A 6,745-nucleotide genomic window follows, 5' to 3' on the forward strand; every position below is an offset into this window, starting at 1 on the left:
AATTCGTAACAAAACAAGAAAGGCTTTGATATAAATGCTGCCTTTGATTCTGATACCTTCTGAAATGGTTGAAAGAGCATGGGATTTGGAATTAAAACAATCCAAATAGAAGGCGGAGCCAAGATGGCGGACTAGGCAGACGCTACCTCGGATCCCTCTTACAACAAAGACACAGAAAAACCAGTGAATCAATCACATACATAACAATCTACGAACCCTGAACAACAAACACAGATTTAGAGACAGAGAATGAACTAATACGGGAAAGCAGTGATTGTTTTCAGAGCCTGAAGCCAGCGTACCAGTCAGGTACGGCACAAGCAGAGAGAGCTGCTCCACCCGCCTGAACTAACCCCGGGAGGGGGCCCAGCTTGTTCGGGCGGGCGGCGTGGGACGCAGCCGGTAAGAGAAGTCCCCGGGAGGTAGCGACTGGTATTGGAGCGGGGAGAACAGCATCCCAGCTGGAACACTCAGTCACAGCACAAGCACGGGGAGCTGCTCCACCCACCTGAACTAACCCCGGGACGGGGCCCAACAGGTTCAGGGGGGCGGCACGGCAACGCGGCGGGAGGGACAAGAAGTCCCCGGGAGGCAGCGACTGATTTTGGAGTCGAGAGTGCACCGTCCCAGCAGGGGAGCCTTGACGCTGGGCGTGGGGCTGGAAGCGGAGGATCTGACCGTGACTCCAGCGGGCCAGACCCCCCGGGGGCAATCTCCACACAGCCAGCACACATAGGCGACGCGCCCCACGGGAATCTCAGATATAATCGTCATTCCAAGCAAGACAAGCAACTCTGGCTATATTCTGAGGTGCTACTCTCCTATCTCTCTGTTCCCTCCCCCACCCTCCCCAGGTGGCTTCATTAACATCTGAATAGCCTGAGCCAGAGGGAGAACTCTGATAGGGATCTGACTGCATTTTTTTTAGCGGATTTTCTGGAAAAACTAGTTTCCCAGTGATGGCTCGGAGACAACAATCCATATCAAACCACTTAAAGAAGCAGACCATGACAGCTTCTCCAACCCCCCAAACAAAAGTATCAAAATCTTTCCCAAATGAAGATACAATCCTGGAATTATCAGATACAGAATATAAAAAGCTAATTTACAGAATGCTTCAAGACATCACAAATGAAATAAGGCAAACTGCAGAAAAAGCCAAGGAACACACTGATAAAACTGTTGAAGAACTCAAAAAGATTATTCAAGAACATAGTGGAAAAATTAATACGTTGCAAGAATCCATAGAGAGACAGCATGTAGAAATCCAAAAGATTAACAATAAAATTACAGAATTAGACAACGCAATAGGAAGTCAGAGGAGCAGACTCGAGCAATTAGAATGCAGACTGGGACATCTGGAGGACCAGGGAATCAACACCAACATAGCTGAAAAAAAATCAGATAAAAGAATTAAAAAAAATGAAGAAACCTTAAAAATCCTGTGGGACTCTATCAAGAAGGATAACCTGCGGGTGATTGGAGTCCCAGAACAGGGAGGGGGGACAGGAAACACAGAGAAAATAGTTGAAGAACTCCTGACACAAAACTTCCCTGACATCATGAAAGACGAAAGGATATCTATCCAAGATGCTCATCGAACACCATTTAAGATTGATCCAAAAAGAAAAACTCCAAGACATATTATCATCAAACTCGCCAAAACCAAAGATAAAGAGAAAATTTTAAAAGCAGCCAGGGAGAAAAGAAAGGGGTCTTAAATGCTAACAAGCGGCCATCTAAGATGCATCAATTGGTCTCAACCCACTTGGAGCAAAGGAAAATGAAGAACACCAAGGCCACACTACAACTAAGAGCCCAGGAGACAGAAAGGGCCACATGAACCAGAGACCTACATCATCCTGAGACCAGAAGAACTAGTTGGTGCCCGGCCACAATAGATGACTGCCCTGACAGGGAGCACAGCAGAGGACCCCTGAGGGAGCAGGAGATCAGTGGGATACAGACCCCAAATTCTCATAAAAAGACCAAACTTAATGGTCTCACTGAGACTAGAGGAATCCCGGCGGCCATGGTCCCCAGACCTTCTGTTGGCACAGGACAGGAACCATCCCCGAAGACAACTCATCAGACATGAAAGGGACTGGTCAGCGGGTGGGAGAGAGATGCTGATGAAGAGTGAGCTAATTATATCAGGTGAATACTTGAGATTGTGTTGGCAACTCTTCTCTGGAGGGGAGATGGGAGGATAGAGAGAGTGGGAAGCCGGCAAAATTATCACGAAAGGAGAGACTGAAAGGGCTGACTCAAGAGGGGGAGAGCAAGTGGGAGTAGGGAGTGAGATGTATGTAAACTTATATGTGACAGACTGGATTTGTAAACGTTCACTTGAAGCTTAATAAAATTAAAAAAAAAAAATCCAAATAGCTCTGACTCGGACTTTGGGCTGATCATTTAACCTCTTTTAACTTTATTTCTCTTCATCTGTGAAATCAGAATAATTGTTGCAAAGTGTGGTGTGATGGGTGACTTTTGTGAGGACTTTATAGCCATGGTCTTGTAATCCCCACCCAAGTGATTGGTGTGATTGAGTGGTAGAGTAATTATGGCCCACCAAAGGGATTGGTCAGGTTTGCCATCCTGCTGGGCTTGAAATCAGCCACCCCAGAGGGGGAAAAAGAAGATTCCACACCTGCCAAGGAAGAACAGCCAGGAGCCAGCACGCCCTTTGGACCCGGGGTCCCTGTGCTGAGAAGCTCCTGGAAGCAGGAGACCAACAGAGAGAGTGAGCTGTAACCCTGAAGATGGTGAGAAGCAGTGGCAGAAAAGACCCAGCAGGAGACACCCAGCAGCAGGCAACTGCCCGGTGGGTTTCCAGGCTCATGGAGAAAGTTGAGTGCTTTTGGGCATATGTCTAGGAACAGGGAGAGGTATGCCTTTCAGCACAGCTGGAAAGAGGCTGTTCTTATGGAAGAACTGTATCTTGAATGTTCTTGGGACTGAATTGTAACTGTTACTTCCCTAATAAACACCATAATAGTGGGTATTTTCTGTGAGTTCTGTGTGGCCATTGCAATGAATTATTGAACCCAGCACAGAAGTAGAGAGTGCCATAGGAGGGGCAGCTGGTGTCAGAATTAGTAAAGATGGTGGAGAGAGGAGGCATGCCTGACTTCAGCAAGGAATCAGGCTGGGGTTGCTAATTTTGATTCTTCTTCCTCTTTGTGAAGATAGAGAAGGTCAGACACCACCTCCATGCCATTCTTGCACAAAGGTTCTATAGAAGTTAAGTGATAAATGTGAGAAAGAGCTACATATATATATACACACACAAACATATACATTCTTACACATATATGTATGTAACATAAAACAAAAATGTAAAGATTATGATAGAAATAAAATCTTCATATTGGGTCATTTATTATCTGAAATTACATTTCTTTTCAGTAACATTTTGATGGCATTTTTTACTTCTGCATTCCTTACTGTGTAGATAATGGGATTTAACATGGGAGTGACAAGAGTATAGAATACAGTTATGGCTTTATCCATGGAGAAGGTGGCTACTGGTCGCATATATATATAAATACAGGGCAGAAAGAACAAGACAACAACAGTGATGTGGGAACCACAGGTAGAGAGGGCCTTTTTCCTCCCTGCAGAGCTCTGAGTCCTCAAGGAATATAGGATAGCAACATAGGATATCGACAACATTACAAAGGTTATTACACAGATTACCCCACCATTGGCAGCAATCAAGAGACCAACAAGGAATGTGTCTGTGCAGGCAAGTTGTATCAGGGGAAGGACGTCACACGTGAAGTGATCCATAATGTTGGGGCCACAGAATGGGAGCCAGAAAGTGACAAGAATCTGTTCAATGGAGTGGAGAAAACCCACTGTCCAAGACACCCCCACCAAAAGGCAGCATACATGGTGGTTCATGATGGTCACATAGTGCAGAGGACTACAGATGGCCACGTAACGGTCATAGGCCATGACCACAAGGAGGGCAACCTCAGAACCACCTAAGAAATGTTCAGTAAAGATCTGTGTCATGCAGCCACTGAAGGAGATGGTTTTTGTCTCAGAGAGCAAGTCAGCTAGCATTTTAGGAAGTGTGGAAGAGGAGTAGCAGGCATCTATCAAAGATAAGAAGGCCAGGAAAAAATACATTGGGGTTTTAAATGTCTGACTGTAGATTATGGTGACCACAATGAGCAGGTTTCCTGTAACAGTGACAATGTAGATGATAAACAAAACAACAACTAGAATTCTCTGCATCTGAGGATTCTGTGTAAGTCCTATTAGAATTAAATCAGTCACATTCATCCTGTTTTATTTCATTTCAATGGTGATGATGGACACAGAAATTGGGATTATCCTGTAAAGACAACATTATTAAAGCAGGGTGATGAGATTTTGGGCTTGCAAATAAGAACAAAGCATTTTAATAATACAAACTCTTTTCCTTATGGTACACAAGAAGAGAAAAAAACAAGCAATTTATATTTTACATAAAGATTAGAACCATTGAGGCTGTCTAATCCAGCTTTTTCTATTGGTGCTGGAATGCCATCTACAACATATTCTGACAAGTGGTCACTGGACATTTGCTGGAGGATATCCAGGAAGAGGGAGCTTATCATGTAATAAACCTAATTCCTTCTCGGCCAGCAAGAAATGTTAGGGAACTCATCTATGTGTGGGTGTGGAGCCCTGGTGCCACAACAGTTAAGCACTCAGCTGCTAACCAAAAGATTGGCAGTTCAAACCTATGAATCACTCTGTGGGAGAAAAGACCTGGCCATCTGCTCTCATAAAGATTTCAGCCTAGGAAACCCTATGGGGCAGTTCTACTGTGTCGTATAGGGTCACTATGAGTAAAAATCAACCCCACAACACACAACAAAAACAACACATACACATAGAAACACACACACACATAAGTATATATGTGTATATATATACATAATGAGGGGCCCTGGTGGGGCAGTGGTTAAGAGCTATGGCTTCTAACCAACTCTTAGTTCTTGTTTTACACACTGTTGATATACAGATTAAGACCAAATCACCTCACTCTTCCATTCAAAAACCCTTTAAATAAGCCACAGAGAAGAAAAGCTGTATCTGCCTTCTTCACCTCTTTATCCCCAGATCTACTTTAATGTTTGACCCAGAGTGGAGGTCAATAAACATTACGTGTACAAATAAGTTGGAAGACAATTTACTTATTTCTCCTGTGTTCTCTCTTTTCCAAAATAGGAGTGCTCACCATCTTACCAAGAAAAACAATTTAATAAAGTGTTGGAAAGTGAGCAAGATATACTCCTTTCAGCCCTTCAGATACATTCTCACTCTTCTCCTCCATGGAGGGCTTCCACGGTGTTCCTCAACCAGGCCTCCTTCTTCTCTGGTCAACAGGAAGTACTAGATGAATGTTAAAGGACAGGGTGGGAAGAAAAGAATGTCAGGATTTATTCTCCTGGGTCCCTCCCGTGGTTTATCAGTAACAGGGTACCTTAAACTAGGGTCACAGGACTTGTTGGGTAGGCGTCTCCTACTCTCCTATTTCCTTTTGTAATCATTTATTCCGCTCATTCCCTCAGCCATAATTGTGGCAATGGTTTCCTACTGGTAGCTAGGCGCGGAATGCTTCATCATCATCCCTAATTAATTCCCCTTAAACTTTTTCATACCTTGATAAATAATCTTCTTTAATTTTTTTTAATCTGCCATTTTGAGTATGCTGTTTCCTGTGAAGACTCCAATGGATATAGAAAGTTTGCACTTTTCCTTTGTAAATAATAGAAATAAATGGAATAATAGTTTTCCCTTTATATAATTTTATGTTATTTAAAAATAATCTCTACTTCTTTTGATGTACAGCTGCTAAAGAAATTTAACTTCTGTGAGGAAAAAACTTTGAAAGACTTTGAAATATAAAAAGATTACTGGTGATCTTCAATGAAAGCTATGTGTTATGTATAGCACTCCTCTTGGGGCTACATGATTCTGTGAGGCTTATGCCTTTCACTGTCTTTGAACTATTTTATAACTCTTTGAGTTATAGAAAACTGATAACACAAATAATTTCTGTCCATAAAACTGAAAATGTTGTCTGATGGAGGTTCAATTGATTTCCCTCAATCATTGTGGATCAAGTCAGTTTTGCATCTATTTGTAAATTCATTACACATTCCTGATTGAACAAATGTGCTACACTGGAGTCTCCTTTAAATGGATTACGACGTATTCCTGGTTCATTCATTAATTAATGTGTTAAATAAAAGCTTTGCCATGTGTTCACTTTAAATTTGTATGACAGCCATGGTTTTATCTTTTTTGGGAAAGTATTTGTCTTTTTATATTAGAATTACTTGGAAAGTAAGCTGAAAAACTCACAAAAATCCAGATTCTCTTTCTGTGTGTGTTATTGCATCATGAGTTTTTCTGTTTTATTTTATTTGGGGGGGGTAGTTTTAATCACTTATAAAATCTCTTTTTGAGATTTTGAAGTCAAACAGAAACAAGATATAATATTAAGGAACATTTTATCAGTCTGCCAAACTCCACATCCACACAAAATTAGACAAAATGAATATTCTTATTAATGAAAATAAAACCTGTAGAGTCTGGGGAGAAGGACTACCTAATGAAATATAGCTTTAAGCTCCATTTAATAAGTCATTTACCAAATATTTATGAATCATCTACTATCTGCCCAACACTCTAGAAAGTTGAAAGATAGCAGTGAACAAACAGGTAAAGTCTCTACACT

General features: G+C 42.0%; 1 pseudogene; it reads right to left on the reverse strand.

Annotated features, from left to right (window-relative positions):
- Positions 1–459: 459 nt before the first annotated feature.
- LOC135229422 (olfactory receptor 4C3D-like) lies at positions 460–4,314 on the reverse strand (annotated as a pseudogene).
- Positions 4,315–6,745: the final 2,431 nt, after the last annotated feature.

Source organism: Loxodonta africana, unplaced genomic scaffold (genome assembly GCF_030014295.1).
Source record: "Loxodonta africana isolate mLoxAfr1 unplaced genomic scaffold, mLoxAfr1.hap2 scaffold_29, whole genome shotgun sequence".
NCBI lineage: Eukaryota > Metazoa > Chordata > Mammalia > Proboscidea > Elephantidae > Loxodonta > Loxodonta africana.